Source organism: Lithobates pipiens, unplaced genomic scaffold (genome assembly GCF_037356315.1).
Source record: "Lithobates pipiens isolate NorthernLeopardFrog02 unplaced genomic scaffold, aLitPip1_a1.2 Scaffold_13, whole genome shotgun sequence".
Taxonomy (NCBI): Eukaryota; Metazoa; Chordata; class Amphibia; order Anura; family Ranidae; genus Lithobates; species Lithobates pipiens.
This window is the reverse complement of record NW_027507718.1, coordinates 64,124,852-64,150,622: the sequence shown is the minus strand read 5'-3', so window position 1 is coordinate 64,150,622 and position 25,771 is coordinate 64,124,852.

Here is a 25,771-nt window from a genome sequence, read left to right as displayed (position 1 = left end):
AATGGCACGGGCAGGCAAATGGGCGTACATGTACGTCCCTTTAAATTTGCCACCCTGCCATCGGGAGCGCGCCGCCGGCGGCGCGCTCCCGCGCTGGTCGGGACCCCCGTGAGTCCGGTCGCGGGACCCGCGGACTTGATCGCTGCGGGCATCCCCGCGATCGTCTCACGGAGGGGCCGAATGGAGAAGTGCCGTTGTAAACAACATTTCTCCATTCTGCCTAGCAACTAGTGACGCTGATCTCTGCTCCATGTGATTGGAGCAGAGATCAGTGTTCACTAAATGAAAGCCCAACCCCCCCCCACAGTTATTAACACACCCCTAGGAACACTTAACCCCTACACTGCCACCCACAGGTTAACCCCTTCACTGCCAGTGTCATTTACACAGGAATCACTGCATTTATATAGCAGTGATTACTGTATAAATGACAATGGTCCCAAAAATGTGTCAAAAATGTCCGATGGGTCCCCCACAATGTCGCAGTCACAATAAAAATCGCTGATCGCCGCCATTACTAGTAAAAAAAAAAAAAATAATTTATTAATAAAAATGCTATAAAACTATCCCTATTTTGTAAACGCTATAACTTTTGCGCAAACCAATCAATAATCGCTTATTGCAATTTTTTTTACCAAAAATATGTAGAAGAATACATATCGGCCTAAACTGAGGGAAAAAAATGTTTTTTTTATATATTTTTGGGGGATATTTATAACAAAAAGTAAAAAATAATGCGCTTTTTTCAAAATTGTCACTCTATTTTTGTTTATAGCGCAAAAAATAAAAACCGCAGGGGTGATCAAATACCACCAAAAGAAAGCTCTATTTGTGGGAAAAAAAGGAATCACAAAAAGTGGTCTAGTCTTTGACCAGCAAATTGGTCCGGTCTGAAAGTGGTTAACTTACCAGAAATGCCTGTTGCTAGGCACATCATCCTAATCTGCCTCTTCCTCCTCCGCGGAGATCTTCTGGTCTTCTCTCCTCTGTGCGGCGTCTTCTGGGTAATGGGTCGCGCTGTGTTCTGGGAACTGTGTGTCCCAGAACACAGCACGCCCCATTCACAAAGCGCTGCGCAGTAGGAAACGGGCAGTGAAGCCGCAAGGCTCCACTGCCTGCTTCCCTTAGCCAAAATGGCGGCGCCGGGACCCGAGACCGAGGGACGGGTCAGCCTCGGGCGGCCGAAATCGCAGGCGCCCTGGACAGGTAAGTCTGCTTATTAAAAGTCAGCAGCTACAGTGTTTGCAGCTGCTGACTTTTAATTTTTTTTTTTTTTTTTAAACCGGCCCTCCTCTTTAAGCCCCATACACACTATCAGATTTTCTGCTGATTTTGTTCTTCAGATTTACCAAAACCATATAATATGAGGTCAAACCTTAGGAGTTTCAATTTGTATGCAATCAGGCAGGCCCTTGCACTACATGGTTTTGGTAAATCTGAAGACAAAAATCAGCAGAAAATCTGATAGTGTGTATGGGGCTTTATGCATTTCACCATATATTTGATTAAGCCAACAGTGTTAAATTTGTAAGCCCTTGTACACACGGTCGGACATTCTGACAACAAAATCCGTCTGATTTTTTTCCGACGGATTTTGTCCGAAAGTGGAGTTGCATACACACTGTCAGACAAAGTTGTCGAAAATCCGATTGTTTCGGAACGTGATGACGTTTGTGCCTTGCGACAGGACTACGTTGCGGCTAGTAGCCAATAGCTTTGGTGTCATAATTTGATCTGAGCATGCGTGGCTCTTTGTCCGATCGGAATTCCCTACAAACGATCGGACTTTGTTGTCGGAAAATTTTATAGCCCAGCTCTCAAACTTTGTCAGTCGGATATTCCAATGGAAACAGTCCGATGGAGCCCACACACGGTCGGATTATTCGACAACGCGGTCCGATCAGATATTTTCCGTCTGAATATCCGACCGTGTGTACAAGGGCTAAGAGGAACAGGTGGGTTACCTAAAAAAACATATTTGGGGCTTTTAGAAGAGTGGCTTTACTTTTGTCTTTGCTGCCATAATTGTGAGTCGGTTAGAGACCACTTGGAGTCAGCACCCATTGGTCGGTGGAGGGGGAGTTGAAAGTTTGAAGTGGAGAGGCCGGGACTGTCTGCAAAAAGAAAAAAAACAAAGTACGAGAATAATGTGACATAAACCACACCACATTATATAATTCACATTAACTGTTCCTGTACTGTAAAATTTAGGCATACATAGTTTAGACCTGCAAAAGGGGGGAGTTTGGGACTTTAAATGAAGCACAGCAAGGTGCTTCCATCCCGATAATCAATCAAAACTGAAGGGGGGTTGGGACTTTAGATGAAGCAATAAAACTGTAAATGAATAATATTTAGATATTTAATTGATGACATTCATCTAGAATCATAAAGAATATAATTTATTTCATATATATACATAATGCACATAAAGCATAAACATAATAAGTAGAACAATACAGTAAAAACGACACATGATCAATGTCAAATAAATAAATATATAAAAAGAAGAAAATAATTTTTAAAAGAGATATAAATGCTATGGCACAAAAATGCCACAGCGACAGATCCAAGACTGGCACGTGCACCCACAAGGTATATATAAGTCTATTGGCTAGTATAAAAACAATATCATGGAATATTAATAATAACTGGGTAGGGATCAATCCATATGGAATACAACTGTGTCATCAAGTGTAGCTCGACGCGTTTCGTGGATTTTTCCACTCATCAGGAGCAGATGCACCAGAGATTCCTATAAAGGTATATAAAATATGTTAATATTTAAAATAGAATTATACATGGTGTTGTATGTCAATGGATGGCTCACCAAACACACTCACCAATCCAGACAGTGCACGCAGCGCATGGTGACCGGCGCAGGGTAGGCCACGGACATAGGCTCCAAAGTTATTATTAATATTCCATGATATTGTTGTTATACTGGCCAATAGACTTATATATACCTTGTGGGTGCATGTGCCAGTCTTGGGTCTGTCGCTGTGGCATTTTTGTGCCATAGCATTTATATCTCTTTTAAAAATTGAATTTCTCCTTTTTATATATTTATTTATTTGACATTGATCATGTGTCGTTTTGACTGTATTATTCTACTTATTATGTTTATGCTTTATTTGCATTATGTATATATATATGAAATAAATTATATTCTTTATGATTCTAGATGAATGTCATCAATTAAATATCTAAATATTATTCATTTACAGTTTATCTTTACTATACAATTGCTTCATCTAAAGTCCCAACCCCCTTCAGTTTTGATAGTTTAGACCTATTATGCATGATTAAAACCGTCCTGATGCTGGCCAATTTTACACTGCTGTAAACCTTGCAGTAATATTATTCTTGTAGTAAAGCATCAGCCTTTGATCTTTGTCTCTAGTAAATCTGGGCCTAGCTTTGATATTTAGAAATGTCCTGCTACTGGTCAATTTTACACTGCTGTGTTATCTGCAGTGTCCTAATTCCTGTAGTAAAACTCCTGCCTGCCTTTTCTCCAGTACACTTCAGCTCTTATTTAAATGTCTTGCTGCTGGATAATTTTACACTGCTGTAACCTCTGTGGTTGAAGCCACATACAAAAGACCCCCTCCCCTTCATATGGAATGTTTTGCATTGGTACATGTCCCCCTTGGAAGTATTCAGCTTCCCAGGTCTTTTTTTTCACAGCAGTTTGCCTATTGGCCCCAAAAATGTCCAGAATTAAAATATTAGACTTCAATTGGTTTTGCTGCTTAGTTTGGGTTCAACAAATTACAAAAAGGATTTACTGAACCAATGGGAAATTGAATCCAAGCAGATTCACTCATCCTTATCTGCGACCAACTAATTGCTGATATACTTTGAAAACTTTGTTTCTTTTACTCTAATACATTTTTGAGTTTAGTGCATTAATAATTAAGCTGAGACTAATTTTCAACTTCATCTTTTTATTTGCTGCAGTAGGAAATGTTTTCACAAAATGAGCAGCGCTCTGGAAAGTTATCTACTCCATGGGTATCAAAATTTCCCTTTCTAATTAAAATTGTCAAGATTACAAATTGCTTTTTTTTATTTAAGTGAAGCATTTTTGTGTAATCTATAAGCCAATGGAGTTTGTCATTAATTTAGTTTTGTTAATACGATTACCACTGCACCCTCGTCACCACCCATATGAATGATATTTAATAGATAATGAGTGACAAAGCAAATACCGTTTTTATATATCGCACTAGTCAGAGCACTCACTACTTTCAGAAGTCATGTGTCAGAGATTATGGGGATAATCTCAAAAAGAATTTATTAAATGCAATTAAACTGAAACTTAAATAAAATCTGTTATTCCCCATAAAATTTTATGGAAGAACAATGGTTCTTTCTTATAAACCCACAATGATGTTAAACACTGATGGTCATAGATGGCACTCATGGAGCCCAGTCCCAGATACACCTACACTGAAAATGAAAATTCTCAAATTTTAGAAGGGTTTTATTAAAAATACATAGCGGAAAAAGACAACAATGTTTAGAGCGTGCAATAAACAGTTAAAATGGGAGAAATTAGATCAGTTCTGACATCAGAAAAGTAAAATGTTTTTTCTGCCTAGCAGTTTTATAATAACCACATAAATGTTATAACTTTCTCTCACTTTCAGTCCTGGTAACAGTGGCCATCTGTATCAATTGTCTTTTTTTCTGCCACAGGATGGCAATAGTGGATATGTTCTATTACTGAATTCTAAACTTGGAACATGGAGTGCTGGGAAATGTAGTCTGATCCATGAGTGGTGCCATTACAATCGTTGCAAAAACAATTACAAGATCCAATGTACCTGGAGGCAGGAGGAGCTGTGGGGAGAGTGGTATAAATCAGAAAGCCCAGGAAAAAGTGGGGTTTTTGGGAGAACAATGTCAGTTGGAGCAGGGTGAGAGGAGCTGCTGCTGAGAGAGAAGAGGGCAATGGAGAGAAAGTTGAAGAGACCGGTTCATGACTGCATCGATGTGTGGTCTGTGGGTCTAGCCTATCCAGAGAACCACTCTATATTGCTGCAGATGACTGGACTGATACCTGTAACTGCCTGCTGCTGCCAGATCATGCACTGCGGCCTGTCCACCTGCTACCATGGGAATTAGACACACAGTATAGCATGATGATCTAGTCCTCTGCCATTCATGTCTGCTTCTGGGATGCTGACAGACTGTTAAGCTGGGTACACATTCACGATCAGCTTCTGTCAAACAGAACCAGCATCCGATCAGCACTGGCAGCAGCGCTGATCAGTGTGTTGTGGAGGGGGCGCAGGACTGTAGTTTGCTTGCTGTTGAAGGTAGTTACCATTACCTCACATTCTCCTAGGCTTAGCTCCATTGTCGCAAGAGCCCATCGGCAACTTAGTATCGATTTGTGTTGAGCCCTATCTTGGTTGCTTGTTGCGACCCATTTAGTGAGGAGAGCTATAGCTTTGAGTTCATGTCAGTACCTGAAGAAACCCTCATTATATTGTGTATGCGATTGAATTCTTCACAGTTATACCCTGACTTTCTGATCATTTCTGGACAAAACACTCTGTTATTTGCAGAGGCGTAACTAGAAACTTCAGGGCCCGGTGCAGGGAATCATGAAGGGTCCCCCAAGAAAAAGCATGATTTTGATACTTTTTGATACTTTTTTTGAGGGGGGGTGGCAGCAGTGGTAGTTAAGGTGGGGTGGCAGCGGTGGTACTTGAGGGGGGTGTGGCAGCAGTGATACTTGGTGGGGGGTGTGGCAACGGTAATGTTGAGTGGGGGTGTCAGTAGTGGCAATGGTGGTAGTTGAGGGTGGCAACAGTGGTGCCATCCTCTCCCACCACCACCTCTGCCTCTTACTGATCCAATCCCCCCACCACTGAGCTCAACCCTATTCCCCGTGATGGGGGGTAGTGATGGGATCAGAAAGAAGCAGAGGTGGTGGAGGTTGGGATGGATCGATTGCACTGCAATTCGCCACTTACTTCTGTCACCGTGTCTCCGGGGATGCCCTTCCTCATAGTGACAGCTCCTCCCACTCAATTGATGTCAGCTGACTTCATTTTTCAGTGTCCGCACTGCCTCCCTACATTATCTCTGTCTCTGGATAGGTGGGGCAGTCCAGAGTCTCTCTCTGCCCTGCATTCTCTCCCCTCAGCGGTCGAAAGCCCCCCTCCCCGTGGTAAAACAAACGGCCAGGTGGCATGGCCGCGGCAGGTCTCTCAGTACCACAGCACAGCCATAATGAACAGGACAAGTGGGCCCCTCACACTGGCAGATAGGTGGGTGGCAGGCCCCCCTGAAGTGGTGGAACTGCAGGGCCCAGTCGCAAGTGCCAATGCTGCAACCCTGATAATTCCTCCAATGGTTATTTGCTACAAGGCCTTAAGTCTAATTTCAGGGTGACTCTATGGTACTAGGAAACTGGTAATGTACATCTGCCAAAGTGGTGTACCTTGAGTTGTCAGCAGGGCTGAGGCCTTTACCAGAGTCAAGGTAAGAGCAGAGGACTCTACATAACCAGCGGCTCCTGCTGGAGTAGCGCTACACACCATAACTGCTTTTAGTTACAGAAATTATTTTTGTTAATTGTAACAGAAGGTTAGAATGTTCCGTCATGTGATCATGCATATCTTCTTCTTAATAGGGGGGGGGGGGGCTGTTGGGGGCTGGGTTACAGGACTCACACAATGTGTCTTTATTCCATAATCTGTTCAGCCTGAGGCAAAATGCAGGTTGTACTTGAGTACGTGGTTGTGAGGGGATTTGTTCCAGAGTCAGGTTGTGATTAGTTGGGGGCATGATTGCTAAAAAAATCTACCCAATACAGGCATGCAGTGTGTCTCTGAATGGTCAGCCAAAAGAAGAAAACAGACTATGCTAATACAGATCAGCTTCTGTGCTTCGTGGGGTTAGTTTAGAACATGGAAGAAAGGTGACTGTCTGGATCAACCAGATACTTCAGATGGAAGAAGTACATGAAAATGATAGAGACTATGATTTATAAGACAGTCCGTATTCCTATCGCACACATTCCTGGAATGAGCTGTTAAGGTGGCTGTAGTGACCGCCAGCTGGATACAGGAACATGCACGATAATGTAGATATTCGCCAGCACATCAAGGATCTTCAATTTTATCCAAACTTTTTTTTTATAAAAGAAAGATCACATCACAAAATGCTGTAGTGCAATGTTTTGGAACCACGCAAGAACCCTACATCTATAGATATATATTTGGCCAGCACAGTGGTGTAGTGGTTAGCACTTTCACCTAGCAGCAAAAACCCTGCCTGAGACACCATCTGCCTGACGTTTGCATGTTCTCCCTGTGCCTACGTGGGTTTCCTCCAGGTACTCTGGTTTTCTCCCACACAAACACCACCCCATGTAAAAAAAAAAAAAAGTGAGCAGGGCATGGTGGTGGAGGAAAGAAATTAGCAGCAGTATAAGCAATTTCCTGTAGGGGCGTTATGTCATTCCTGTGTGCTGGTCACCGCTTCCAGGAACCAGATATGCACCACAGGTACATACCTTCTCGCACACAGCAATTGCGCATTCCACATACACAGCGGTGGCACATCTAGCTGCAGGAACCCAATTTTTAGCGAAATTAATAGTAAAGAAGATGCAGATTTCCAGGACTAGACTAACACAAGTTTCTAGTGAAAGGCAACTAGTGTTTTCTATTAAATGGGCCATTGACATGCATCGCAGTTGAACTTAGGAATGTGTCTTTGCAAAGTTAAACTAAATTAAATCCTTTTTTATTTTTGCTTAGGGATAGAGTGCAGAGGGATTAGCAGACTTGTCAGTTTTTGGGGATCACCTCACAAATTTTTCCACTTTCTCGTTCAAATTTATTCACTTCCTGTCACATAGCCAAACAGAAAGTAAGGGTAAAACCCTACCAATGTCTTTCCTTGGGGACACACAGGTCAATCTAAATAGTTTCCCCGTTAGGTAAAATGCACTCTAGCATTTTGCTGTGTACACCACAAATTAGCTATTTTAGCTAAGATAAATTCACAAAACATGTCCTGTCGGGGGTACTTGAGGACTGAGGCTGAGAACCACTGTGCTAAAATGGAAAAATTAATACTTACCTCTCTGTAATTTTCCTTTCCTGGTGCCTATCCATCACAGCATACGCACAATCCTTGCATATGCTGCCATGACGGCACCAGGAAAGTAGCTTTTAAACGAATCACAAATCACACCTTTTTTGTTTTGCCATGCCAATCAGCCTAGTTAAGCTGCAGCTGGGAAATCTGTTGCATGAAAATTAACAAAACACATAAACATAAAATTGTGCTTCAAATTTTATTGGTCAACAAAACAGTACTTGGAAAAGAGCATGGAAAGCAAAAAACACATGTATGTTAATTTGTGACACTAACAGAATATGCTTTTGAGGTCTGATCATTTTGCAGAGGAAATTAACAGGAGTTAAAAGGACGGTGCCCACAAATGGACAGGCTCTTAAGGATTTAAACATTTATTGGTCACAACATCTTGAGGAAGATTTTGCAAAATAATGCAACACAGGCATTAAATCAAAGAGAAACTAACAAATGGCACACATTGACACCATCAAATATTTCAGGGCAAAATATCCCCCCCCCCCCAATTTTTTTAAAAAATAAACAGAACTTAAAAAAACTTGCGCTAAAACACATCTGTTTTGCAACGACATAACAAACAAAATACATGTGTTGCAAACTCTGCAAGGACACCCAAATGTACTCGCTTGCTTGCTTACCTGCCTGCCACACACACGCAATCTTGCCTGTTTTCAGGGCAAGGTTAAGAATGCTAACTGCAAGCTTATATAACATAAGTTTGTGTGCTAATGAGGCATTTGAAAATGCATGCACAGTCCATGAAACACACAAAATGCAAGTTCACCCAATGTAGAGACAGAACTTCAATGTGGGTACACCTGTTAAGGATGTCCTTAAATGACTAACCCAAAAAACACACTCTCTGAGCATGCTTAGAAAAATCCAAGTGCTGTTCACATACCAAAAGCCACAGGAAAAAAATCAAAGTCCCTGAGCATGCCCAGAACAACCCAGTTCAGCTAGCACAAAATAAGACACCACCCTGTCCAAAATTAAGCACATCATCCAGCATGCTACAAAGTTACATAGGGGACAAACACCCCCAGGTCCAGGGGGGCAAACAAAGAGCCCAACATGGGCAAAAGTTATACAACAAATACCATTGCAGTCTATGGGAACTGACATGGTTAATTTTGCTAGTCCCCACTTGGCTGGCTTATCTTGTACTTATTGGCCTTAAAATGGGTATGGGGGCCCAGGTCCCACCTTGAGGGACATATATCAATGTCACCAATTTGGACAAACCCACAAAAACGAAACAAGGAGAAGTGCTTTTAAAAATGAAAAAATTCTTAAAAGCGAGTAACTTGGGGGGGGGGGGGGGGGGCTTACTCTGCCTGTAAAGTGGTGCATCTGTAGAATGCATCCAAAATGCTGCTTCAAAGATGTATGGCTTTAGAAAAAAACATACAAATCTACGTTGCAGTTGCAAAATGTTAACACAAAACAAAAAATAACCTGCCCCCCACAATACATACAAGGCCATTTGGGACTGTTAAGGCTTAAAATGAGAACCCCCATGTGAAAAATACAAAACTAAAAACCAAAACTAAACAATACCAAACTAAAAAAATTGTGCCCCTCCCACACACTAACAAACCCCTATCCAAACACAGCAAGCCAGCCCATGAAGAGGGGTGGATGCTTGGAGCCAGGAGGGGCTCGAGCACTCCAAAAGTCAACCACCTTGTTCCCATATTCAGGGGGACAAGGGCCTCTTCCACGCAACCTTAGGCTGGTGTTGTGGGGTACTGCAGACAGGTGGCTTTACAGAATGTGGAAAGCCCCTTTAAACTAGTGGGTACAAGGTGCTTTGTGGTTGGTATTGGGCTGAGCCCAACATGTCCAAAAGGCAGCCAGTTATCTTGAGTGCATGTGGCCTTGTATGATTCAGGAGGGAGTTGGGCGATCGCTCTTCTCGCCCCTTTCCTATGCTCTGAAAAAGGATGTGGTTTGGATTGGTGAAGGTAGCTCAAAGCCCTTTGAGAATAGAGTGGAGTGTGGAGTTCCCCTTTAAAAGCAAAAGCTAGCCCATGGAAATCCAAGGGGTTAGAGGGGGGAGACAAGAGCATTGAAGAATGGAGTGGGGGGTTCCCCTTTAAAAGCAAAAGCAAGCCCATGCAAATCCAAGGGATTATAGGGGGGAGACAAGAGCATTGAAGAATGGAGTGTGGCGTTCCACTTTAAAAGCAAAAGCTAGCCCAAGGAAATCATATGCATTAGAGGGGGAAGGTTAAATGCCCTTTTAATGGGGAGCTAGAGGAACGAGAGTCTTTTTACATAATTTTAACAAGGTGCATGTCACATGTTGGCAACGTAACATGCTAACATGACCTGTGTGCAAATCTCCTTAAAAAAATACATATTGGTGAACCAGCGTACAAAAAAAAATTGACAAGTTTAGAGGTGCTCCTATTCAACCCATGCACAGCTCTGCTTGCATTGATCTCACATAGTTCTAAATGTACTTGCAGGCTTACTCTGAAAAATTTATTTTCTTATTCTATTTTGGGCATATTTATTACTTGGGCAGTTCTTACTAAACTTCCTCACATCACCCCATAATAGTGGCACCTCCATCTTCTGTTAATATTGAATTGAAGATGCCATGCACCATGTCCATAGTGGGGCACAGATTGCATTCTCCTGTGCACCGAGATCACTAAAGTAAATGGGGGATTCGCACTCTGTTCCCGGCGCACCATTTCGTAATTATGAACATGTGCATCGTGCCTCTCCGTGCACCTCTACTGATGGCATGTGGCTTTCGTAAATCACCCCCAGTGTGTTTTCTTTTGCTTCTATCAATACCTTGCTTAGGCTGTTGAGATACACATAATTATATCTTGCATCTGCATTCACCTTAGGTTAAAGAGGAAGCCTAGTAAAAAAAAAAAAAAAAATCTGTAATGATACAACTGCCTGCATATGAAATGTTATATTTTATAAGCAACCAGCTTTAAAGCTTCATGCTTGTTGGTGCTTTGACAATGTTTGTTTAATACTAAAGTCATTCCAATTTCCATCATTCTTAGGCAGGAACTGTAGTGTGTGAGTGGCGATAAAATAAGCCCCAGTCATGGGTGGTGTTATGATAAAATGAGCCCTAATCATTGGTGTCATTGGGCTAAAATGAGCCCCAATCTTTGGCGTTAGTGAATGGGAGCAAAATAAACACCAGCCTTTCATTGATTTTCAGCAATTCAGATCACATGCTCCTCTGCTTTCTGATGCTGCAGAGGTATATGTATGTCACCAGCATGTCTTGCTAAAATTATAGACATGGGAGGTAAAACCGATAACATGTATTTTTACTTTACTTTTTTTCTTTTAATCTTAATATAACAGAGTTGGTACAAAGCAGATGTTCATGTGAAATAAAATAAAATTTTACAATATATCACAAACAGGAGTTATTTGAATAACATTGTCAAAGAGACACAACCAGGGGGATTACAGTAGTAATGGATATAGTAGTAAACACGGTAAGGAGAGGTATGAAAAATGAAGGGGAGTTCCAGTATTACCATGTATGGCGCTAAATAATGAATGTATTAGTCTATTACAAGGGGTGGGGATATTCGGGATAGAAGCAAACAAGAGACCAACTATGGGTGTAAGGTCAATTGTTTGGCCTGAAACTTCTTTAATCTTATCATTTGCAGCTTGCCAGATCAGTTTCAGGAATTTACAGCCCCAGAATATGTGCAACGGAGTCCCTTGTTCTGAGCAACCTCTAAAACAATTGGGAGAGAGTGTAGGATGAAAGTCATGGATTTTTTGGGGGGTTAGATACCATCTGGTTAGTAGTTTTATTTGTGTTTCTCTAATTGAGATAGCATGGTTGCTCTTGAGGAGGTTATCCATCATCATTTCCCAAGATGGGATTGTGAAGGTGCAGTTCAGGTCAGATTTCCAATGAAGCATAGGTCTGGATTTCTCTGGGATGGAGAGTCTGTATATGTGACTAAATAATAGTGGAATTATACTTCTAGCATGTGGGGAGTTAATACAAATGTGCTCAAAAGTTGTATATGGGGGTTGAGAGAGAATAGCGATCTTCAAAGAATTTTATAATTTGATTATATCTAGGGAGTTCCGAATTTTGGAGTCCATATTGGATTTGAAAGTGTTCGAACAAGGGGAACTTCAGGTCCTTGACAAGGGATCTAAGAGAGGTTAATTTATTATTGATCCACATTATAAAGGAGCTGCAGTCATTGTATGCATGTGAGAGTCTGGGATCGCCTAGGAATGAGGCTAATGCCCCGTACACACGTTCCGATTATCGGACCACAAAAGTCGCTTTCGGACAGATCGTTCGATAATCTGATCGTTAGTACGCAGCTTTCGACAGCCGATCACGACAGTCCGTCCAACTAAATCCGAAGGAACAAACAGGAAAACTTTGGTCGGATGACAGCCCATCGTACGACAGTCGTGTAGTCAGTACAGTATGCGTCCGATAAAAGTCATTAGACAAACACCACGCATGATCGGAAACATGAAAATAAACCAGAAGGACACACAGGTCACACGTTTTTGACATCATTTAAAATACGTAGCTACGCACGACGGAAGATTTTTCCAGAATCGTACGACAAAAGTCTTACACACATTTTGCACTGTTGTATTCAATCTTAGTTGTATACAACAAAATGTGAACGATCGGTCTTACGATAATCGGAACATGTGTACGGGGCATAAGGCTTCTGAGGAAAGTTTAAAATTATTTTTGTGTTTAAGCCATAGTTGAAGAGTGTGTGCAACTATTACATTATGTTTAAGTACTTTTACGGTGAGAGTTTGTGTCTGACCATAGGAGACCTGGGAGGATTAATGGAAAGATTGAGATACATTCAAAGGACAACCATGGTATAACATTTATTTGTGCAGACCATTGTGCTAGTTGTGAGAATCTGGCTGCTAAAAAGTATTGCCAGATGTTTGGTAACCCCAATTTGTGGTCTATGCATCACAAATTGTAATGTGTAACTGAATCTGGGTTTTTTGTCTGACCATATAAATTTATTGATTTCCTTTTGAAGGGTATCTAGCCTTGTCTTAGAGATGTTGACCGGAAGCGCTCTAAAGAAGTAGAGAAGTTTTTGGAGTATTGTCATTTTAAAAGTGCATATTCTACCTAGAAATGAGATGTGATAGTAAGACCATATTTTCAATAGTGAACTGATCTGTGAGAAAAGAGGTGGGTAATTGTGTTTGTAAAAAGTGCTATATAAAGCGGTGATATGAACCCCAAGCTACTTTTTACTTTACATTTTACTGACTTGTTTTAGGTTTTTAGTTTTGCTAACTGCTTATACTGCTGGTTTCATATTATTTACTTCTTGCAGTATTTACATTCTCTTAAGTGGGCTTTTTTTCACGTTTGAAGCTCTGTTGTTGTTGTCAGTATGAACATTTACATGAAGATGTTCATTTTCTAAAGAACTAGTTGTAGGGAGATACTATCCTAATGGTATAGAGATAATGGATGTTGCCTTATTTTCATGTCGAGGGTCATTGCTATTCAGTATGTTTAGGATGAGTAGAAAATTATTTTAATTAAACGAGTGCTTCTACATATATCCACCCACTGCTTCACAAGTAACAGGGCTATATTGACTATATTGTGCAGGGCTGTGTGAACTCATTACTTGTTGACTTTTTCTAACTTTCAATTAGCCAGTTAATGTACTTTTAATTATAATCATGCTAATGTATCTCTGTATACAAAAGATGTGGAATAAGCAAAAAAAAAAAAAAAAAAGTCACTTATTGTGGGTATATATAAAGCCCAAACAATTTAGGCAGTGTTTTATATATATATTTTACATTCACTGCCCTCCAAGAGCTTACGATTTAAGGCACCTATCTCATGTGCATACGCATGCTAAGGCCAGTTTATCTAGCAAATAAGGGGTCCATTACCCACACCTATGACTGCCCATTGCAGTAAGCAGCATTGGAGGGCAAATACAAATAAACAAGGCCAAGGATAATTCCAAGGAAAAAGTTCAAAGCTTTACCATCCAGCCCACGGACAACTGAATCAACCTGTCTAAAGCCTCATACACACGATCGGATTGTTGGCTAACAGAACATTCGACTTTTGTCCGAATGGCATGTGCCAGGAACTTGTTTTGCATACTAACGGCACACAATTGTCGGTCAACAAACATGAACGTAGTGGTGTGCTCCTTTGGGCACCTTCTGCTAATGTCATGTTTGGTGAGCATTGATTCCGAGCCTGTGTGTTTGTACTTTGGACTTTTGTATGACGGACTTGTGTACAGACATGACGAAAATCTGACAACAGACCATTGTCCGCCGAAAATTTACTAGCATGCATCCAACATTTGTTGGTCGAAAGTTGGTCAACAATTGTCTGATGGAGCATACTAAGGGTTGCATTTTAGGCAAACAGTCTGTCATCACACAATTCCCTGCCAAAAATCTGATCGTGTGTATGAGGCTTTACAGTCTTTAAAAACAGGGGTTTAGTCTGCACACATTTGCAAATACATGCATAAGCTACAGAGCCTCTCCAAGGCACCCTGGTATCTGTAGTTCCTTTCACTAGCTTATGAGGCACTCCATAGTGGAAGCACATGCAGTCTGATGTGTAGGTAGAGGGCAAATGGACTGAAGGGAAGCCCACCCCTTACAGGTACAGGTGCAAACTGAGCACCCAGCACATCGCACAATGGCTGCAAAGGTGTCAGTGCATTGCCCGACCAATATAACATTGTTGCAAAAAAAGTCATCCACTACCCCACCTATGACTGGCCATTGCAATAAGCAGCATTAGAGGGCAAATGGATATAAACAAGGCCAATGACAGGTTGATTCGGTTGTCCGCGGGCTGGTCAGTAAGTAAGCTTGGAATTTTTCCTTGGATTTTTTCTTGGCCTTGTTTATACAGTTTATCTAGCAGCACGCCTTTTGAAGTATTGGGTGAAACCAGAGCACTCATGCCGCGTACATACGATCGGATTATCCAGTGGACTTGGTCCGGCGGACCAGAGTCCACTAGACAATCCGTCCGTGTGTGGGCTCCTGCGGACTTTCCTGGCCAGCCAGGATGTATGCTTTGATTAAAGGTCTGGTATGGATTTTTAGGGGAAACTTTTTTTTTGGAGGATTTGCATTAACATATCCTGAAGGAAATCAAAGGGTATGGTATGCATTGAGGGGGGGGGCCCAATAAATTTTTTTATTATTTCTGTATAACCACCTCAATACAGTGCACTTACACCCCCTTCCCAACCAGACCAATTTTCAGCTTTCAGCGCTCTCACAGTTTGAATGACAATTACTCAGTCATGCAACACTGTACCCATATGAAACTTGTGTCCTTTTTTCCACACAAATAGAGCTTTCTTTTAGTGGTATTTAATTACTAGTGGGTTTTTTATTTTTTATGCTATAAATAAAAAGAAAAACGTAAATTTTGTGAAAAAATGCCTTTTTCTTTGTTTCTGTCATAAAATTTTGCTAATTAGTCATTTTTTTTCATAAATTTTGGCCAAAATTTATACTGCTACATATCTTTGGTAAAAATAACCCACATTAGTGTATATTATTTGGTCTTTGTGAAAGTTATAGAGTCTACAAACTATGGTGCCAATCACTGAAAATTGATCACATCTGATCAGGCCTTCAGTACATAAGATGTATCTCATTTCTTGAGACACTAACAAGTGAGGAAAGTACAAATACCCCCCCAAATGACCTCTTTTTAGAAAGTCGATATTCCAAGGTATTAAGTAAGTAGCATGGTGAGATTTTTTAAGTTGTCATTTTTTTTCCACAATTCTTTGCAATATTAAGATTTTATTTATTTATTTATTTTACAAAATTGTCATATTATCAGGTTATTTCTCACACACAGCAGATGCATACAACAAATTACAACACAAAATACATTCTGCTACTCTTCTCGAGTATGACGATACCACATGTGTGAGACTTTTACACAGCCTGGCCACATACAGAGCACCAACATTGAAGTAGCAACTTCAGGCGTTCTATGAGCAAAAATGACACATCTCATTTCACAACCACCTATTACATTTTTAAAGGCCCTGGAGTACCAGGACAATGGAATTGCCCACAAAATGACCCCATTTTGGAAAGCTAACACCCCAATGTATAATCTATGAGGCATAATGAGTCTTTTAAATGGTTCATTTTTTTCCAGAAGTTTTTGGAAAATGTGGAAAAAAATGAAAACGCATTTTTTTTTACACAAAGTTGTCAATTTATAAGATATTTCTAACACATAGCATGTATTTAGCAAAAATTACACCCCAAAACACATTCTGCTACTCCTTCCGAGTATGGTGATACCACATGTGTAGGACTTTTACACAGCCTGGTCACATAGAGAGGCCGAACATTGAAGTAGTACCTTCAGGCATTCTAGGAGCATAAATTACATCTCATTTCATTCCTACCCATCACACTTTTGAAGGTCTAGGAGCACCAGGACAATGGAATTACCCACAAAATGACCCCATTTTGGAAAGCAAACACCCCAACGTATATTCTATGAGGCATGGGCTGCAAATAGGTACTCGGGTTCTCTGATGGGCTGCAGATAGATTCCCGGGTACTCTGATGGGCTGGTGACAGGTACTCGGGTACTCTGATGGCCTGGTGACAGGTACTCGTGTACTCTGATGGCCTGGTGACAGGTTCTCTAATGGCCTGGTGACTGGTATTCGGGTAATCTGAAGGGCGGTGATAGGTACTCAGGTACTCATATGGACTGTGACAGGTACTCGGGTACTCAGATGAACTCTGACAGGTACTCAGGTACTCGTATGGATTGTGACAGGTACTCAGGTACTCAGATGGACTGACAGGTACTCAGATGAACTGTGACAGGTATTCAGGTACTCAGATGAACTGTGACAGGTATTCAGGTACTCAGATGAACTGTGACAGGTACTCGGGTACTCAGATGGACTGTGACAGGTACTCGGGTACTCAGATGGGCTGTGACAGGTACTCGGGCACTCGGATGGACTGTGACAGTACTCTGATGGACTGTGAGTGATAGGTACTATGATGGGTGGTAACAGGTCCTCTTTATTGGCGGGGGCAATCAGTGTGTGTTGGTGTACACTGTAAACGGTAACAAGATATTACCGCAATCTCCTCCTCACACACGATCAGTGTGTGAGGGGGAGAACCGGTTTGTTTACCAGCGTCGGTGACGAGCAGTGTTCCTGGGAACACGCCGCCACCGACGTGCGCGCTTGTGCCGTGCACAGTGGGGGTGTAACCATCTGTGATGAAGTCACGGCCGATCACGTGGTAAACAGCCATACCCAATGGCTGTTCACCCCCCTCGGTGGCAAGCGGTGTCTCCGTGACACGCCACCACCGAAAAGAACAGGGATGCGCACGCACGATCGCACGCATTTCCTGTTTAACCACTTTCAGACCGGACCATTTTGCTGGTAAATGACCAGAGGTCTTTTTACAATTTGGCACTGCGCTGCTTTAACTGGTAATTGCGCGGTCATGCAATGTTGTACCCAAACAAAATTTGCGTCCTTTTCTTCCCACAAGTAGAGCTTTCTTTTGATGGTATTTGATTGCCTCTGCGATTTTTATTTTTTGCGATATAAACGTAAAAAGACCGCAAATTTTGAAAAAAAATGATATTTTCTACTTTTTGTTATTAGAAAAATCCAATAAACTCAATTTTAGTCATACATTTAGGCCAAAATGTATTCAGCCACATGTCTTTGGTAAAAAAAAGTCAATAATTGTATATTTATTGGTTTGCGCAAAAGTTGTCACATCTACAAACTAAGGTACGTTTTCTGGAATTTACGCAGCTTTTAGTTTACGACTGCCTATCTCATTTCTTGAGGTGCTAAAATGGCAGGGCAGTACAAAACCCCCCCAAATGACCCCATTTTGGAAAGTAGACACCCTAAGGAAATTGATAAGTGGCATGTTGAGCCCATTGAATATTTTATTTTTTTGCCTCAAGCGATTGAATAATGACAAAAAATATATATATTTTTTTTTTTTTACACAAAGTTGTCACTAAATGATATATTGCTCACACATGCTATGGGCATATGTGAAATGACACCCCAAAATAAATTCTGCTGCTTCTCCTGAGTACGGGGATACCACATATGTGGGACTTTTTGGGAGCCTAGCCACGTACGGGGCCCCGAAAACCAAGAACCGCCTTCAGGTTCTCTAAGGGCGTAAATATTTGACTTCACTCCTCACTACCTATTACAGTTTTGAAGGCCATAAAATGCCAAGATGGCACAAAACCCCCACAAATGACCCCATTTTAGAAAGTAGACACCCCAAGCTATTTGCTGAGAGGCATGTTGAGTCCATGGAATATTTTATATTTTGCCACAAGTTGCGGGAAAATTACAAACTTTTTTTTTTTTTTTTTTTTTCACAAAGTTGTCACTAAATGATATATTGCTCACGCATGCCATGGGCATATGTGAAATGACACCCCAAAATAAATTCTGCTGCTTCTCCTGAGTACGGGGATACCACATATGTGGGACTTTTTGGGAGCCTAGCCGCGTACGGGGCCCCGAAAACCAAGCACTGCCTTCAGGATTTCTAAGGGCGTTACAGTTTTGAAAGCCATAAAATGCCAAGATGGCACAAACCCCCCCCCAAATGACCCCATTTTGGAAAGTAGACACCCCTAAATTTAGGGGTACACTAGTGAGACTAGGTAATAAATGGCGGGTGCCCTGAAACTATAAAAAAATAACTAACCAACCAGCATCACCTGTAACAGTTATATGGTGATCACTGGTGAAAGTGTTAACTAGGGGGCAATCAGGGGGCTTTATGCGGTAGTATATGGGGGTCCCTGGCGCTATAAAAAGCTGCGGCGAACCTAAATACCTACCTGCCTAACTAGCGTCACCTGTGACACTAATACAGCGATCAGAAAAACGATCGCTTATTAGGCTGGGTTCACACTGGAGCGATGTGGGAACGCCACGAATGCGCGGCGGGTTCCCGCATCACATGCCTCCCGGCGGCAGTTCACACTGCCCTATGCGAACTGCTGGGAGTGTCAGTGAAATGTTAATGACACCCCCAGATCAGTTCGCATATCGCAGTGCGATCTGCAAACTCGGATCGCATGGTGTGAACACCCATGCGATCCGATTCTGCTGCGGACCAAAAAAAGGGTCCCGTGCGAGTTTGCGGCGGGTGCGGCGGGTGCGACACGAATTCAGCCATACTATCTGTATGGCTGAACTCGAATCGCACAGAGATCGGATGTGATTTGCACTGCAGTGCGGTGCGAATCACATCCGTTCTCATAAACCGCTGCAATGTGAACCCAGCCTTAGTGACACTGGCGACGGGGGGTGATCACGGGGTTAAACCTTTATTGGGGGGGTTAGGGGGGTACCTTAGAACTAAAGGGGGCTAACCCTAACTGCCCTAACAGTTATTACAGTCACAAATGACACCCGCCGGGTGATCAGGGGGTTAAACCTTTATTAGGTAATAAATGGCGGGTGCCCTGAAACTATAAAAAATAACTAACCAACCAGCGTCACCTGTAACAGTTATATGGTGATCACTGGTGAAAGGGTTAACTAGGGGGAAATCAGGGGGCTTTATGCGGTAGTATATGGGGGTCCCTGGCGCTATAAAAAGCTGCGGCGAACCTAAATACCTACCTGCCTAACTAGCGTCACCTGTGACACTAATACAGCGATCAGAAAAATGATCGCTTATTAGGCTGGGTTCACACTGGAGCGATGCGGGAACGCCACGAATCCGTGGCGGGTTCCCGCATCGCATGCCTCCCGGCGGCAGTTCACACTGCCCTATGCGAACTGCTGGGAGTGTCAGTGAAATGTTAATGACACCCCCAGATCAGTTCGCATATCGCAGTGCGATCTGCAAACTCGGATCGCATGGTGTGAACACCCATGAGATCCGATTCTGCTGCGGGCCAAAAAAAGGGTCCCGTGCGAATTTGCGGTGGGTGCGGCGGGTGCGACACGAATTCAGCCATACTATCTGTATGGCTGAACTCGAATCGCACAGAGATCGGATGTGATTTGCACTGCAGTGCGGTGCGAATCACATTCGTTCTCATAAACCGCTGCAATGTGAACCCAGCCTTAGTGACACTGGCGACGGGGGGTGATTACGGGGTTAAACCTTTATTGGGGGGGTTAGGGGGGAAATTAGAACTAAAGGGGGCTAACCCTAACTGCCCTAACAGTTATTACAGTCACAAATGACACCAATGCAAAAAAGAAAAGAAAAAAAAAAGCAATTGGTGTCACTGTGACTGGGGGGGGCAGGGGTAATTGGGGGGTGATCGGGGGGTAAAGGGGGGGTGTGAGTGTGCCTGGCATGTTCTACTGTGTAGTGTAGTGCTTGTGCAACTCACCGATGCTCTCTCCTCGGTGCCGGAACGAAAAATACCGACACGGAGGAGAGAATACATCACTTCCTCTTCTGTGTTTACATTACAGGAGAGGAAGTGATGTCACCGGACATTTTCATTCGTCGGGAGCGATCGCGAGGGGGTGGCCATGAATGAATGGCCGTCCCCTCGTCCGGGATCGCTCCCGAACGAATACCGACCGCCGCAGGCACCGGGCGGGGGCCCGATCGGGCCCCCGACCCGCGGGCAGGCAAGGACGTACATGTAAGCCCTTATGCCTGCCCGTGCCATTCTGTCGACGTACATCGTCGTGCGGCGGTCGGCAAGTGGTTAAATGGGAGGCCATCATATGACCGCCGGCGGTCGGCAAGCAGATAATGTGCTACAGAAAAAAGAGACATTTACAATGGGAAAAATTCTACAATTTAAATTGCCAGCAAAGGACATTTCATTGCCAGCTTCTTTAAAAAAAAGAAAAAAAAAGCACACACATCCCTCCAAAGGTCTTCCAAATATTTTGGGAGACTTTTCATGGGGTCTGTGTGCCTTCTTTTCTTTCAAAAAGAAGCCAGAAGGAAAAATGTAATTTGCTGGCAGTTTAAAACCATTCCCTTTGTAAATGTCAGCATTTTATTTAAAAAATCTTTACTTCACTAGTAAGCTGTGATTATCCTACAGCTAACACATGATACCTAGGCCAATCACAGCACTCTGCACCATGTGATTAGCTGTAGACAAATCTCAGCTCACTAGTATTCACAGCTGTCATGAACTCAACCCATTCATGACAGTTCATCTTCATTGTACCAGCAATCAAAGTGTACACAATTAAAAAAAAAAATCTGATCACCCCCCATCCCCCAGAGTAGTACAATGGTATTATGGTAACATCAAACTACTCTAATTAAAGAGGAACTGCAGTCTGCTCACATAACTTGTAACAAAAATGTATGTGCCATTCTACATTTACACAGAGGCACACCTCCAGCTCTGCATCTCTCATTGGCCCTCTGATGACTTATACCCCCTCTCTCATGGGAAAACTTTCAAGAGAGTGAGAGAGCTGTGCATGGTGTCATAAGCCTAGGCTTTTTTCCAGACAAGAAACAGGAAGTGGGCTGTATAAGGTATTTGCTGGCAGAAAAAACTATACTTTACTATCCAAAATTAAAACAACAAGGACAGAAGATTTAATAGATGGAAAGAAAAAAATGACTGAAGTTCCGCTTTAAAATATTTTTTTTTAAACAGTAATAATAATGTTAAAAAAAACATTTAACCACTTGAAGACCGGAAGGATCTACCCACTTCCTGACAAGCCATTTTTTGCAATACGGTCCTGCAACGTTTTACCCAAACAAAATGTATGCCCTTTTTTTCCCACAAACTGTGTGACTGGGGAAACACACAGATTTGTCTTCCTGCTTAGCAGAAAGACAGGATCTGTATGATCTCCCCTGTCAGAACAGAGATTTGCCTTGTTTACACAGTCGCTGACTGGCCAATGGGAGCCAGCATGCATGCCCACAAAATCGAGATCCCACACCAATGTACACCTATGGCAATTTGTGGGATCGTGCCACCTTGCCACAGTATAATGAAGGTGGTTGGTCAGCAGTTACATTTTTTTTTATTTTTTTTTTTTAACATGCTGTCACCAGTCAGTGTCCCTGATCGCCACCACACCAGTCACAGCATGATGCTGTACTGCGCTGGTGATGGTTTGTAAAAAAAAAACACTTTTTCAAAAATTTTTTTGCCTCTTATTGAATACCTCAGACTGACTACTTTCCAAAAAGTGGAAATTAAGGGGGGGGGGGGGGGGTGGGTGTATTTGTAATGTCCTAACATTTGAAGGGCTTCAAGAAAAGAGATCTGCCCTCAGTACATCAGCATTGATTTAAATATATATATATATATATATATATATATATATATATATATATATATATACCAAAGTTGGTAGACACTATAATTTCCCTACAGACTAAATAATAGACACTTATTGGAGACATGTAACAGAATACATTTTGGCCTAAATTTATGAAGAAATTAGATTTTTTTAATTGATATGTTTTATAATAGAAAATATTGTTTTTTTAATTTTCAGTCTTTTTTGTTTATATAAAAATAAAGAAAAACCCAGTGATGATCAAATACCATCAAAATAAAGCTTTATTTGTGTGAAAAAAAAGTGATATAAATTGAATTTGTATACAGCGTTGCATGACCACGCAATTGCCAGTTAACTGCTTGCCGACCAGCTGCCACAGTTTAACTGCGGCATCATGGCACAGCTGGGCGAAACAACATTACCTTACATCACTTCACCTTTTGGCCACTAGGTGGAAATGCGATCACTTGTGACAGAGCGAGAACTGGGATTTGTGTGTGTAAACACAAATACCCGTTCTTTCAGGAGAGTAGAGACAGATTGTGTGTTCCTACTAAGTATGAACGCTAATCTCTCTCTCCTCCTAGACAGTCCCATCCCCCCTACAGTAAGAACACACCTACGGAATACAGTTCAATACAGTTAACCCCTTGATTGCCCCCTAGTGTTAACCCCTTCCCTGCCAGTGACACTTATACAGTAATCAGTGCATTTTTATACCACTGATTGCTGTATAATTGTCATTGGTCCCAAAAATGTGTCCAATTTGTCCGTCGCAATATCGCAGTCCGCATAAGAATCGCAGATAACCACCATTACTAGTAAAAAATAATAATAAAAATGCCATAAATCTATCCCCTATTTTGTAGATTTTTCGAAAAAAAGTGGGATATTTATTATAGCAAAAAGGAAAATATGTGGGTTTTTTTTCAAAAATGTCGCTCTTCTTTTGTTTATCGCACAAAAAATAAAAAACACAGAGGTGATCGAATGCCACTAAAAGAAAGATCTATTTCTGGGAAAAAAAGAATGTCAATTTTGTTTGGGTACAACACTGCAGGACCGCGCAATTGTCAGTTAAAGCGACGCAGTGCCGTATCACAAAAAATGGCCTGGTCATTGAGCAGCCAAATCTTCCGGTGCTGAAGTATAGCACAGTGCCGAATAGCAGAAAATGTCCTGGTCAGGAAGGGGGTAAAATCTTCCAGAGCTTAAGTGGATAAAGTGCATAATGTCAACAAATAAAGTGCATCATGTCCCAAGTAAGAAGTGCCTTGTGCTTCACAAATTAAAGTGTCCAATTTTAGTGCTGCACCCCACATAAAGCAGCAATATTGTGCTCTATAATCTTCTCAACTCCTCTTCATCCAATACCCACATGAATAGCTTCCACCTTTACAAACCACTCACCAGATTAAATGACCCACTAAGCCTTGGGTCAACTTGCATGCAATTCTCATTGGGTCATTGGGAGTTTCCACCAATTTTTCACTTGATTTCCACCCAGGGGTTTCCACCACTCCTTCTATACTCAGAAGTTATAGCTTCAGATTGAGCCACACCTCCATACATTTAAATAGGATTGCTTTATCACCTCCTCTTCTAAGCTCACTTGTGCAGGTCACAAAAGTAAGAACAATAGAGAGTACCATCACGTAAAACCATTCATTTATTTTAAAATCACTGAAAACAGTTGCACTCACATTGCCTGTGCTGTCCCCCAGAACCCAGGTATACTGCTTGTTTCTGTATGATACCGGCTCCAATATCTAGCCTGGTGCGAGCTCGATCCATGTGTGGGATGATGTCAACTAACTCCCCCCTGACATGTTTTATCAATCAGACCTGTTCAGGAAGTGCTACGGACACTATGCATCCCTCCACTACATAGAGCTGTCTTAGCCCTTTCACACCTCAAACAATCTCCTTATATCCTATCTTCTAATGATCAGTTCACTAATTCCCATCCATCCTAAATTATGCTAGCATACTAACCAATGTTACAATACTCAGCATTTTCATATCGATCTATTTAATCTACATTTGCAAGGATAAATATATAAGAACACATAAAATTATAAAAATATATAGACCTTTACAATATTATACTATATATGCTACATTAAATCCATAAATTTATCCTTATACTTCATATAAAATATCAAAAATATTAAAAAACATATCCATTGTCACTGTCCGGCCTGGAGTTTTCTGTTTTCTCTTGCTGTAATGGTTCTGCTAGATCTGGCATTCCATTCACATGTGCTGCCAGCTTCTGTGTTCACCTATGGGTATCCTCTTGTTAGGGAATGTCTGAACAATTACATTTATTTCTTCAAAAGAACAACATGGTGCACAAGGCACAGTATGACCCCTCAGGATTTGAAATGACCAACCAAATGTATAGTAAAAATATATTTATTATTCACAGTATATAATAGAATTCAAGTATCAAAAAGTTTATCATAAAAATGTTAACATATAGACATGAAACTTAGCTGCCCTATACAGAGATTCTGGGCTAGCAGAAATGGTTTGCCCCCTTTATATCAATGACAGCTTGAAGTTGTTTGTGGTATTTGTGGATGAGGCTCTTTATGTTCTCAGATGGCAAAGTTGCTCATTCCTCTTGGCAAAAAGCCTTCAGTTCATGTAAATTCTTGGGCTGTGTTGCGTGAACTGCACGTTTGAGATCTCCCCAGAGTGACTCAATGATATTGAGGTCAGGAGACTGAGATGGCCACTCCAGAACCTTCACTTTATTCTGCTGTAGCCAATGACAGGTCGACTTGGCCTTGTGTTTTAAATGCCAAATTTTTTTGCCTGTTCTGCTACGAACCAAACAGGAGGGTGTTTGGCTCATCCCTAGTGAGCACTAATGTGTCACACATTTCACAGAGCCTGCCTTCTGAGCCACAGAAGAGAGAATTTTCAGGAGGTGAAATCAGTACAGGAATCACTGCTTGCAGGCAATAATGTACCATGGGATATCGAGTCCTTAAAAATTGAAAAAATAAAAAGCGCAGAAGAGAAGCTACAAAGCATGCAGGAAATCTAGGAAGTTGTGCAAAGAGATGGTCAGCAGTCAGGCAGAAATCACAACATGAAAGGAGATTTTTCAAGTAAGCTTGGAATGGATTTGAACAATAACCATTGTTTGTATTGCTATTGTAATGTTGCTATAAAATGAAAGTGTATGCTGTGACTATAGTTCTCTTTTTTAAAGTGGAACTTCATCCTCTCAATCAACATTGACTATTTTGAATCCCTATGCTGCTAGCATTAGTAAATAGATAGAAAGATGCAAAGTATATCATATT